The sequence below is a fragment of the Triticum aestivum genome, chromosome 6A, assembly GCF_018294505.1.
Source record: "Triticum aestivum cultivar Chinese Spring chromosome 6A, IWGSC CS RefSeq v2.1, whole genome shotgun sequence".
Lineage (NCBI taxonomy): Eukaryota > Viridiplantae > Streptophyta > Magnoliopsida > Poales > Poaceae > Triticum > Triticum aestivum.
Window position 1 is genome coordinate 405,039,776 of NC_057809.1, and position 13,574 is coordinate 405,053,349.

Sequence of the window (13,574 nt, forward strand, 5' to 3'; positions counted from 1 at the left end):
GGAGGGGGTGGTCTGGCAGGCTGTGAAAAGTTGTTTCCGGCAGGGTCTCTGCCGGGAGAGGCTTACCGTAGTCTATGTTTCTCCTCTTCCAGGCCATTGTGGCTGGTGATACGGAGGGTTGAGAGAGATGGAGAACAAAAGTCCCTGGTTCCACAGGAAGCTTCTGTGCAGCACACTTTGACAGCTGATCAGCTATGCTGTTTTCCGCACGGGGTACGTGCTCTGTTTGCAACCTATCAAAGTGCTCCTCCAATCTCCTTACTTCCTCAACGTATGCTTCCATCAATGGGCTTTGGTAATATTTTTTGACTTGTCTCACCACGAGCTCTGAATCTCCTCGAATGATCAGCTTCTTAATTCCCAATTCTGCCGCAATCCTGAGCCCAGCAAGGAGCCCTTCATACTCTGTTGTATTGTTGGTGGATTATTCCTGGGCAAAGTGCATCTGGACGACGTACTTCAAGTGCCCCCGGGAGGGGGCAACAAGAAGCACGCCAGCCCCTGCACCTTGTACGGAAAAAGCACCATCAAAATACATAATCCATTCTTGGGGTGATTCCTTGCCGCGGAGAGCTGTCTCTGTCCTTTCCTCGTCAGGGATTGGCGTCCATTCTGCAATAAAATCTGCCAATGCCCTGCTCTGAATAGTTGAAGTGCTCTCAAACTTCAAACCAAAGCTGGATAACTCCAAAGCCCATTCCACTATTCTGCCAGTTGCCTTAGGGTTTCGGAGTATCCTTTTCAACGAGAAACGAGTGACAACCGTGATCTCATGGGCTTGGAAGTAGTGGCGTAGTTCCCTTGAGGCCATAATAAGACCAAAGATCAACTTTTGCATGCCAGAGTACCTCGATCTAGTGCCATGTAATAAGGACCTGACAAAGTACACTGGCCATTGCACCACTTTCTTCCTTCCGAATGGCATGCGGACAAAGCAGTACGTACCAGATCGAGTCATAAATGATGTCTTCTCTTCATCTTCCTTAGACATGAAGATCTGATGATATCCTGAGTATGCATCCAGAAAAGAGAGCAAATCACATCCCGAAGTAGAATCCATGATCTAGTCGATGCGCGGCAAGGGAAATGGGTCCTTTGGGCAAGTTTGTTGAGATCTATGAAATCAATGCACATACTCCACTTCCCATTGGTTTTCTGGACCACCACTGGATTTGCCAACCATGTTGGATGCAATACTCCTCTGACCAAACCAGCTGCCTCTAACTTCTTGATCTCTTCTGCAATGAACTGCTGCCTCTCCAAGGCCTGCTTCCATACCTTCTGCTTGACGGGTCTAGCATGTAGGCAAACAACAAGGTGGTGTCCCTCGGAACACCAGGGATATCAGATGGTTGCCAATCAAACACATCGATATTCGCCCGCAGGAAGGCAATGAGTGCGCTTTCCTATTTGTCATCGAGGGTGGCGCTGATAGTGAAAGTACCATCAACGCCAGCCAGCCCTGCCGGGACCTTCTTCACTTGGGGTGCAGCAACCTTGGACCTCTTGTTGTTGGAACACTCAGGCACGTCGTCAATGGGTGCCGTGCACTCAGAGGGGGCATGCTTCCCGAACTCCTTGCCGAAGGTCCTACAATCCCTCTTCTTTCCTTTTCTTTCTTTGGTGGGAGCGGATGCTGCCACTGCCTCTACTACGACTGCATCCCGATACATCTTATCCACACAGATAATTGAATCCTTCTCATCTGACGGGATAGTGAGGACTCCCAATGGCACGGACATCTTTAGGGTGTTGTAAGCATAGTGGGACGCTGCCATGAACTTGGCCAGGGCTTATCGTCCAAGAATCCCGTTGTACGGCAGGGGGGAGATCAACCACATCAAACACAATATTCTCAGTCCGAAAGTTTAGCTCTCCCCCAAACGTCACCGGCAACATGATCTTCCCATTAGGATGACTCCTACCGGGTTAACTCCTTGAAATGTGCCGGTGGCTTCTAGCCCCTCCCCTCCTATCTGAAGCTTGCTGATAACTGCTAGGGAAATGAGATTCAACCCGGCCCTGCCATCCACTAACATCTTTGTGACCTTGAGGTTGTGAATTGTTGGGGAGACCAACAATGGTAAATACCCTACCGCATTAGTGTGGCAAGGGTGATCCTCCTCATCAAAGATGATGGGCGTGCGGGACCACTTGAGCGGCTTCCGGGCCTCTGGGACTGGTTCCACATCATTGACACCTCGTGTCCATTGCTTGAGTTGACGATGAGAGGAGTGCAAAGATGCACCCCCATCAATGCATAGGGCGTTAGTGGCCCTCTAAAATTCCTGCTCGCTGGTTTCCTCCTCATTCCCTTCATTACTCACATCATCACATATTTTCCTTCTCTTGGCCCCTGGCGGGTTTTCCTTGGTTCCGAAAGGGTCTAGCGGGGCAATTTGCTTCACCGCCTTGGCCCTTACCGCCAGCAGCATTGCGACCTTTCTCCTTATCACGCTTGTCATACTCTGCCCTCTGTCTCTTAACAAGCGGCTCAACCTGATAACACTCCTGAAGGTCGTGGCCTTTGGTCTGGTGGATCTTACAGTACGACCCATCACCTTTCCCAACCTTTTGCGTGCCCGTGGCTTCTTGGCAGGCAGTGCATGCGACAGCTTCCTTGTCGGGGGCCTCGACTTTGGCCTTCTTGCCGGTAATAGGTGTGCCCGAACCTCCTTCAGTCATCACTGCCTTATCTCTTGGCTTCTTACAACACTTCTTGCCCTTCCTCTGACTCGTTGATTCATCCTCATCCTTTGAATCGACGTTAATGCAAACCTCCTCTCTGGGCAACTTCCTTCCTTCTTCCATCCGGGCCCATTTGTCCACCAGCTTATATAGTTCTTTCACAGTCTTGGGAAACCGCACGTTCATTTTGGAACGAATGCGACGGTTGTGCACATTGGACTAGAAAGCGGCTATAACAGTTGTCGGATGGATATTTGGAATATTTCTATGAACCTTACTGAATCTCTGCAAATACTTATGGAGGGTTTCTCCTTCCTTCTGCTGGAGAAGCTGTAGGTCGCTGGGCCTGTCAGGCTCTTGGTGGCCACCGGTGAAGGCACCGATGAACTCGTGGCACAGGTCTGCCCATGAAGAAATGGAGTTTTCCGGCAGGTGCATCAGCCAAGACCTCACATTGGACTTGAGAGCCTAAGGGAAGTAGTTGGTGAACACCATCTCATCTCTTCCCCTGGCAGCCTAAATAACGATGGTGTAGATGCTCAGGAACTTTGCCGGGTTCAGCCTCTCGCTGTACTTCTCAGGTATCTCTGGCTTGAACATACAAACGAATGGCCAGCGGACTTGCCGCAACTCTCGTGTAAAGGCAGGGCAGCCGACTTCGAAAGGTAGGCACCCACCAACATCGAGCGCAGGCTCGTCGACGTTGAGGCCGCCGCACCCATCGGTCTCGCGGGGGTCGTTGCAGCGTCGTTCGATGATGACACACGCGTCTCCCCGTTGCCTGTCTTCCGGGGTTCGACGCGGGCCTGGACATGCTCGAGGGTCAGAAGAGGCCATCGACACGTTGTCGTGGTCTTTATTCTGCCACGCCCTCGCCGGCTGCCGCGGCAGGGACTGAACTGTGGGGACGGCCCCGTTCGTATGGCTATCAGCGCGGGTGGTGGCTGTTGCTTGGGGAGGTTGTAGTGGGCAAGCTTGTCGTGAGCCCCCAGCTTCGACGAAACCAAGCAGGCTTTGGATGGTGGCACGCCACTCATCCATCTGCTTGGCCGCTGGCGGGTACCTCAGTAGTTGCTGAGCTCACGCCATGGCCTCCGTGGCCGTGCTCGGCATGGATGTCGATGACGCCGACTGCACCGTCACCTAGCTCCGGATGGTGCCAGTGGCAGCGGTGGTGCCGCGCCCACACTATTGTGGGATGATCACCGGGACAGCGGGGTCGCGCGGCGGCGGTGCTCAAAGATCAGCGGCTCCGTTGAGCGTAGGAGCTTGGTTGGCTCATCCCTGAAGAGGCGCATGCGCCACGGCCGCTCCTGTGGAGGGGGCGACCAGAGGACGATGGCTCGCCCCTGACCGAGCATCGTTGCTGCGGCTGTGCTCGTCGGCTAGAGGAGGGGGCGCAGACGGAGTGGCCGCCTCGCCTATGCCTGGCAGAGTTTGCCCGTCGGGACGCTGTTGATGTTGTTCTCCTCTGGTGGCTCCGGACCCTGTGTCAGCCGCTGGGGAGGCGGTAATGGTGTCACCCACTGAAGGAAATATGCCCTAGAGGCAATAATAAAGTTATTATTTATTTCCTTATATCATGATAAATGTTTATTATTCATGCAAGAATTGTATTAACCGGAAACATAATACATGTGTGAATACATAGACAAACAAAGTGTCACTAGTATGCCTCTACTTGACTAGCTCGTTAATCAAAGATGGTTATGTTTCAACCATGAACAAGGAGTTGTTATTTGATTAACGGGATCACATCATTAAGTGAATGATCTGATTGACATGACCCATTCCATTAGCTTAGCACCCGATCGTTTAGTATGTTGCTATTGCTTTCTTCATGACTTATACATGTTCCTATGACTATGAGATTATGCAACTCCCGTTTACCAGAGGAACACTTTGTGTGCTACCAAACGTCACAACATAACTGGGTGATTATAAAGGAGCTCTATAGGTGTCTCCAAAGGTACATGTTGGGTTGGTGTATTTCGAGATTAGGATTTGTCACTCCGATTGTCGGAGAGGTATCTCTGGGCCCTGTCGGTAATGCACATCACTTAAGCCTTGCAAGCATTGTAACTAATGAGTTAGTTGCGGGATGATGTATTACAGAACGAGTAAAGAGACTTGCCGGTAACGAGATTGAACTAGGTATTGGAATACCGACGATCGAATCTCGGGCAAGTAACATACCGATGACAAAGGGAACAACGTATGTTGTTATGCGGTCTGACCGATAAAGATCTTCGTAGAATATGTAGGAGCCAATATGAGCATCCAGGTTTCTCTATTGGTTATTGACCGGAGACGTGTCTCGGTCATGTCTACATTGTTCTCGAACCCGTAGGGTCCGCACGCTTAAGGTTACGATGACAGTTATATTATGAGTTTATGCATTTGGATGTACCGAAGGTTGTTCGGAGTCCCAGATGTGATCACGAACATGACGAGGAGTCTGGAAATGGTCGAGATATAAAGATTGATATATTGGAAGCCTATGTTTGGATATCAGAAGTGTTCCGGGTGAAATCGGGATTTTACCGGAGTACCGGGAGGTTACCGGAACCCCCCGGGAGCTATATGGGCCTTAATGGGCCTTAGTGGAAGAGGAGGAGAGGCAGCCAGGGCTGGGCCGCGCGCCCCTCCCCCTGGTCCGAATAGGACAAGGAGAGAGGGGGCCGGCGCCCTCCTCCTTCTCTCTCTCTCTTTTCCCACCTCGCGAATCCTATTCCAACTAGGATTGGGGGAGAAGTCCTACTCCCGGAGGGAGTAGGACTCCTCCTGGCGCGCCCTATGATGGCCGGCCGGCCTCCCCCTCTTGAGCCTTTATATACGGAGGCAGGGGCACCCCAGAGACACAAGTTGATCCACGTGATCTTATTCTTAGCCGTGTGCGGCGCCCCCTGCCACCATAGTCCTCGATAATATTGTAGCGGTGCTTAGGCGAAGCCCTGCGACAGTAGTACATCAAGATCGTCACCACGCCGTCGTGCTGACGGAACTCTTCCCCGACACTTTGCTGGATCGGAGTCCGGGGATCGTCATCGAGCTGAACGTGTGCTAAAACTCGGAGGTGTCGTAGTTTCGGTGCTTGATCGGTCGGGCCGTGACGACGTACGACTACATCAACCAAACGCTTCCGTTGTCGATCTACAAGGGTACGTAGATCACACTCTTCCCTCGTTGCTATGCATCACCATGATCTTGCATGTGCATAGGAATTTTTTTGAAATTACTACGTTTCCCAACAGTGGTATCAGAGCCTAGGTTTTATATGTTGATGTTATATGCACGAGTAGAACACAAATGAGTTGTGGGCGATATAAGTCATACTGCTTACCAGCATGTCATACTTTGGTTCGGCGGTATTGTTGGACGAAGCGGCCCGGACCAACATTACGCGTACGCTTACGCGAGACCGGTTCTCCCGACGTGCTTTGCACAGAGGTGGCTTGCGGGTGACAGTTTCTCCAACTTTAGTTGAATTGAGTGTGGCTACGCCCGGTCCTTGCGAAGGTTAAAACAGCACCAACTTGACAAACTATCGTTGTGGTTTTGATAGGTAGGTAAGATTGGTTCTTGCTTAAGCCCATAGCAGCCACGTAAAACTTGGAACAACAAACTAGAGGACATCTAACTTGTTTTTGCAGGGCATGTTGTGATGTGATATGGTCAAGACATGATGCTAAATTTTATTGTATGAGATGATCATGTTTTGTAACCGAGTTATCGGCAACTGGCAGGAGCCATATGGTTGTCGCTTTATTGTATGCAATGCAATCGCGCTGTAATGCTTTACTTTATCACTAAACGGTAGCGATAGTCGTGGAAGCACAAGCTTGGCGAGACAACAACGATGCTACAATGGAGATCAAGGTGTCGCGCCGGTGACGATGGTGATCACAACGGTGCTTCGGAGATGGAGATCACAAGCACAAGATGCTGATGGCCATATCATATCAGTTATATTGATTGCATGTGATGTTTATCTTTTATGCGTCTTATCTTGCTTTGATTGACGGTAGCATTATAAGATGATCTCTCACTAATTATCAAGAAGTATTCTCCCTGAGTATGCACCGTTGCGAAAGTTATTCGTGCTGAGACACCACGTGATGATCGGGTGTGATAGGCTCTACGTTCAAATACAACGGGTGCAAAATAGTTGCACACGCGGAATACTCAGGTTAAACTTGACGAGCCAAGCATATACAGATATGGCCTCGGAACACGGAGACCGAAAGGTCGAGCGTGAATCATATAGTAGATATGATCAACATAGTGATGTTCACCAATGAAACTACTCCATCTCACGTGATGATCGGACATGGTTTAGTTGATTTGGATCACGTAATCACTTAGAGGATTAGAGGGATGTCTATCTAAGTGGGAGTTATTTAAGTAAATTAACTGAACTTAAATTTATCATGAAACTTAGTACCTGATAAGTATCTTGCTTGATTATGCTTGTTTGTAGATAGATGGCTCGTGCTGTTGTTCCATTGAATTTTAATGTGTTCCTTGAGAAAGCAAAGTCGAAAGATGATGGTAGCAATTACACGGACTGGGTCCGTAACTTGAGGATTATCCTCATTGCTGCACAGAAGAATTACGTCCTGGAAGCACCGCTGGGTGCCAGGCCTGCTGCTGGAGCAATGCCGGATGTTATGAACGTCTGGCAGAACAAAGCTGATGACTACTCAATAGTTCAGTGTGCCATGCTTTACGGCTTAGAATCGGGACTTCAACGACGTTTTGAACGTCATGGAGCATATGAGATGTTCCAGGAGGTGAAGTTAATATTTCAAGCAAATGCCCGGATAGAGAGATATGAAGTCTCCAATAAGTTCTATAGCTGCAAGATGGAGGAGAACAGTTCTGTCAGTGAGCATATACTCAAAATGTCTGGGTATAATAATCACTTGATTCAATTGGGAGTTAATCTTCCAGATGATTGCGTCATTGACAGAATTCTCCAATCACTGCCACCAAGCTACAAGAGCTTCGTGATGAACTATAATATGCAAGGGATGAACAAGACTATTCCCGAGCTCTTCGCAATGCTAAAAGCTGCGGAGGTAGAAATCAAGAAGGAGCATCAAGTGTTGATGGTCAACAAGACCACTAGTTTCAAGAAAAAGGGCAAAGGGAAGAAGAAGGGGAACTTCAAAAAGAACGGCAAGCAAGTTGCTACTCAAGAGAAGAAACCTAAACCTGGACCTAAGCCTGAAACTGAGTGCTTCTACTGCAAGCAGACTGGTCACTGGAAACGGAACTGCCCCAAGTATTTGGCGGATAAGAAGGATGGCAAGGTGAACAAAGGTATATGTGATATACATGTTATTGATGTGTACATTACTAATGCTCGCAGTAGCACCTGGGTATTTGATACTGGTTCTGTTGCTAATATTTGCAACTCGAAACAGGGACTACGGATTAAGCGAAGATTGGCTAAGGACGAGGTGACGATGCGCGTGGGAAACGGTTCCAAAGTTGATGTGATCGCAGTCGACACGCTACCTCTACATCTACCTTCGGGATTAATATTAGACCTAAATAATTGTTATTTGGTGCCAGCGTTAAGCATGAACATTATATCTGGATCTTGTTTAATGCGAGACGGTTATTCATTTAAATATGAGAATAATGGTTGTTCTATTTATATGAGTAATATCTTTTATGGTCATGCACCCTTAAAGAGTGGTCTATTTTTATTAAATCTCGATAGTAGTAACACACATATTCATAGTGTTGAAGCCAAAAGATGCAGAGTTGATAATGATAGTGCAACTTATTTGTGGCACTGCCGTTTAGGTCATATCGGTGTAAAGCGCATGAAGAAACTCCATACCGATGGACTTTTGGAACCACTTGATTATGAATCACTTGGTACTTGCGAACCGTGCCTCATGCGCAAGATGACTAAAACACCGTTCTCCGGTACTATGGAGAGAGCAACAGATTTGTTGGAAATCATACATACAGATGTATGTGGCCCGATGAATATTGAGGCTCGTGGCGGATATCGTTATTTTCTCACCTTCACAGATGACTTAAGTAGATATGGGTATACCTACTTAATGAAACATAAGTCTGAAATGTTTGAAAAGTTCAAAGAATTTCAGAGTGAAGTTGAAAATCATCGTAACAAGAAAATAAAATTTCTACGATCTGATCGTGGAGGAGAATATTTGAGTTACGAGTTTGGTGTACATTTGAAACAATGCGGAATAGTTTCGCAACTCACGCCACCCGGAACACCACAGCGTAATGGTGTGTCCGAACGTCGTAATCGTACTTTACTAGATATGGTGCGATCTATGATGTCTCTTACTGATTTACCGCTATCGTTTTTGGGATACGCTCTAGAGACAGCCGCATTCACGTTAAATAGGGCACCATCAAAATCCGTTGAGACGACGCCTTATGAACTATGGTTTGGCAAGAAACCGAAGTTGTCGTTTCTAAAAGTTTGGGGCTGCGATGCTTATGTGAAAAACCTTCAACCTGATAAGCTTGAACCCAAATCAGAGAAATGTGTCTTCATAGGATATCCAAAGGAGACTATTGGATACACCTTCTATCACAGATCCGAAGGCAAGACTTTTGTTGCTAAATTTGGAAACTTTCTGGAGAAGGAGTTTCTCTCGAAAGAAGTGAGTGAGAGGAAAGTAGAACTTGACGAGTTTACTGTACCTGCTCCCTTATTGGAAAGTAGTGCATCATAGAAAACTGTTTCAGTGACACCTACACCAGTTAGTGAGGAAGCTAATGATGATGATCATGAAACTTCAGAACAAGATACTACTGAACCTCGTAGATCAACCAGAGTGAGATCCGCGCCAGAGTGGTACGGTAATCCTGTTCTGGAAGTCATGCTACTAGATCATGATGAACCTACGAACTATGAAGAAGCGATGGTGAGCCCAGATTCCGCAAAATGGCTTGAAGCCATGAAATCTAAGATGGGATCCATGTATGAGAACAAAGTATGGACTTTGGTTGACTTGCCCGATGATCGGCAAGCAATTGAGAATAAATGGATCTTCAAGAAGAAGACTGACGCTGACGATAATATTACTGTCTACAAAGATCGACTTGTCGCAAAAGGTTTTCGGCAAGTTCAAGGGATTGACTACGATGAGACCTTCTCACCCGTAGCGATGCTTAAGTCTGTCCGAATCATGTTAGCAATTGCCGCATTTTATGATTATGAAATTTGGCAGATGGATGTCAAAACTGCATTCCTGAATGGATTTCTGGAAGAAGAGTTGTATATGATGCAACCAGAAGGTTTTGTCGATCCAAAGGGAGCTAACAAAGTGTGCAAGCTCCAGCAATCCATTTATGGACTGGTGCAAGCCTCTCGGAGTTGGAATAAACGTTTTGATAGTGTGATCAAAGCATTTGGTTTTTTACAGACTTTTGGAGAAGCCTGTATTTACAAGAAAGTGAGTGGGAGCTCTATAGCATTTCTGATATTATATGTGGATGACATATTACTAATTGGAAATGATGTAGAATTTCTGGATAGCATAAAGGGATACTTGAATAAGAGTTTTTCAATGAAAGACCTCGGTGAAGCTGCTTACATATTAGGCATTAAAATCTATAGAGATAGATCAAGACGCTTAATTGGACTTTCACAAACCACATACATTGACAAAGTTTTGAAGAAGTTCAAAATGGATCAAGCAAAGAAAGGGTTCTTGCGTGTGTTACAAGGTGTGAAGTTGAGTAAGACTCAATGCCCGACCACTGCAGAAGATAGAGAGAATATGAAAGATGTTCCCTATGCTTCAGCCATAGGCTCTATCATGTATGCAATGCTGTGTACCAGACCTGATGTGTGCCTTGCTATAAGTCTAGCAGGGAGGTACCAAAGTAATCCAGGAGTGGATCACTGGATAACGGTCAAGAACATCCTGAAATACCTGAAAAGGACTAAGGATATGTTTCTCATATATGGAGGTGACAAAGAGCTCATCGTAAAAGGTTACGTTGATGCAAGCTTTGACACTGATCCGAACGATTCTAAATCGCAAACCGGATACGTGTTTACATTAAACGGTGGAGCTGTTAGTTGGTGCAGTTCTAAACAAAGCGTTGTAGCAGGATCTACATGTGAAGCGGAGTACATAGCTGCTTCGGAAGCAGCAAATGAAGGAGTCTAGATGAAGGAGTTCATATCTGATCTAGGTGTCATACCTAGTGCATCGGGTCCAATGAAAATCTTTTGTGACAATACTGGTGCAATTGCCTTGGCAAAGGAATCCAGATTTCACAAGAGAACCAAGCACATAAAGAGACGCTTCAATTCCATCCGGGATCTAGTCCAGGTGGGAGACATAGAGATTTGCAAGATACATACGGATCTAAATGTTGCAGACCCATTGACTAAGCCTCTTCCACGAGCAAAACATGATCAGCACCAAGACTCCATGGGTGTTAGAATCATTACTGTGTAATCTAGATTATTGACTCTAGTGCAAGTGGGAGACTGAAGGAAATATGCCCTAGAGGCAATAATAAAGTTATTATTTATTTCCTTATATCATGATAAATGTTTATTATTCATGCTAGAATTGTATTAACCGGAAACATAATACATGTGTGAATACATAGACAAACAAAGTGTCACTAGTATGCCTCTACTTGACTAGCTCGTTAATCAAAGATGGTTATGTTTCCTAACCATGAACAAGGAGTTGTTATTTGATTAACGGGATCACATCATTAAGTGAATGATCTGATTGACATGACCCATTCCATTAGCTTAGCACCCGATCATTTAGTATGTTGCTATTGCTTTCTTCATGACTTATACATGTTCCTATGACTATGAGATTATGCAACTCCCGTTTACCAGAGGAACACTTTGTGTGCTACAAAACGTCACAACGTAACTGGGTGATTATAAAGGAGCATTACAGGTGTCTCCAAAGGGAGATGTTGGGTTGGCGTATTTCGAGATTAGGATTTGTCACTCCGATTATCGGAGAGGTATCTCTGGGCCCTCTCGGTAATGCACATCACATAAGCCTTGCAAGCATTACAACTAATATGTTAGTTGTGAGATGATGTATTACGGAACGAGTAAAGAGACTTGCCGGTAACGAGATTGAACTAGGTATTGGATACCGACGATCGAATCTCGGGCAAGTAACATACCGATGACAAAGGGAACAACGTATGTTGTTATGCGGTCTGACCGATAAAGATCTTCGTAGAATATGTAGGAGCCAATATGGGCATCCAGGTCCCGCTATTGGTTATTTACCGGAGACGTGTCTCGGTCATGTCTACATTGTTCTCGAACCCGTAGGGTCCGCACGCTTAAGGTTACGATGACAGTTATATTATGAGTTTATGCATTTTGATATACCGAAGGTTGTTCAGAGTCCCGAGATGAGATCACGGACATGAGAGGAACTCCGGAATGGTTCGGAGATAAAGTTTGATATATATGATAATAGTGTTTGGTCACCGAAAGGGTTCCGGAAATCACTGGAAGGGGTCCCGGATGTTTGCCGAAATGTTTGGGTACGAGAACACTTTATTTGGGCCAAAGGGGAAAGCCCACAAGGTTTTTGGAAAGCGCAACAAGAAGTTTTGCAGAGTCCAGGGGCCAGACACCAGGGTCCCTGGCGTCTGGGTCCAGACGCCGGGATCCCTGGCGTCTGGCCCTGGAGTCCGAGAAGGACTCTTGCCTATCGGGTGAAACCGACTTTGTGAAGGCTTTAACTCCAAGTTTCGACCCCAGGGCTCAAGATATAAATAGAGGGGCAGGGCTAGCACCAAAGACAGATCAAGAAACACAAGTTGATCCACGTGATCTATTCCTTAGCCGTGTGCGGTGCCCCCAGCCACCATAGTCCTCGATAATACTGTAGCGGAGTTTAGGCGAAGCCCTGCTGCTATAGTTCTCGAACCTGTAGGGTCCGCACGCTTAAGGTTACGATGACATTTATATTATGAGTTTATGCATTTTGATGTACCGAAGGTTGTTCGGAGTCCGGGATGTGATCACGGACATGACGAGGAGTCTCGAAATGGTCGAGACATAAAGATTGATATATTGGAAGCCTATGTTTGGATATCGGAAGTGTTCCGAGTGAAATCGGGATTTTACCGGAGTACCGGGAGGTTACCGGAACCCCCCGGGAGCTATATGGGCCTTAATGGGCCTTAGTGGAAGAAGAGGAGAGGCAGCCAGGGCTGGGCCGCGCGCCCCTCCCCCCTAGTCCGAATAGGACAAGGAGAGAGGGGGCCGGCGCCCTCCTCCTTCTCTCTCTCTCTTTTCCCACCTCGCGAATCCTATTCCAACTAGGATTGTGGGAGAAGTCCTACTCCCGGAGGGAGTAGGACTCCTCCTGGCGCGCCCTATGATGGCCGGCCGGCCTCCCCCTCTTGAGCCTTTATATACGGAGGCAGGGGCGCCCCAGAGACACAAGTTGATCCACGTGATCTTATTCTTAGCCGTGTGCGGCGCCCCCTGCCACCATAGTCCTCGATAATATTGTAGCGGTGCTTAGGCGAAGCCCTGTGACAGTAGTACATCAAGATCGTCACCACGCCGTCATGCTGACGGAACTCTTCCCCGACACTTTGCTGGATCGGAGTCCGGGGATCGTCATCGAGCTGAACGTGTGCTAAAACTCGGAGGTGCCATAGTTTCGGTGCTTGATCGGTCGGGCCATGAAGACGTACGACTACATCAACCAAACACTTCCGTTCTCGATCTACAAGGGTACGTAGATCACACTCTTCCCTCATTGCTATGCATCACCATGATCTTGCTTGTGCGTAGGAATTTTTTTGAAATTACTACGTTTCCCAACACCCACTCCAACCATGCCCCCAGCAGCGTCCACGTCCTCGCG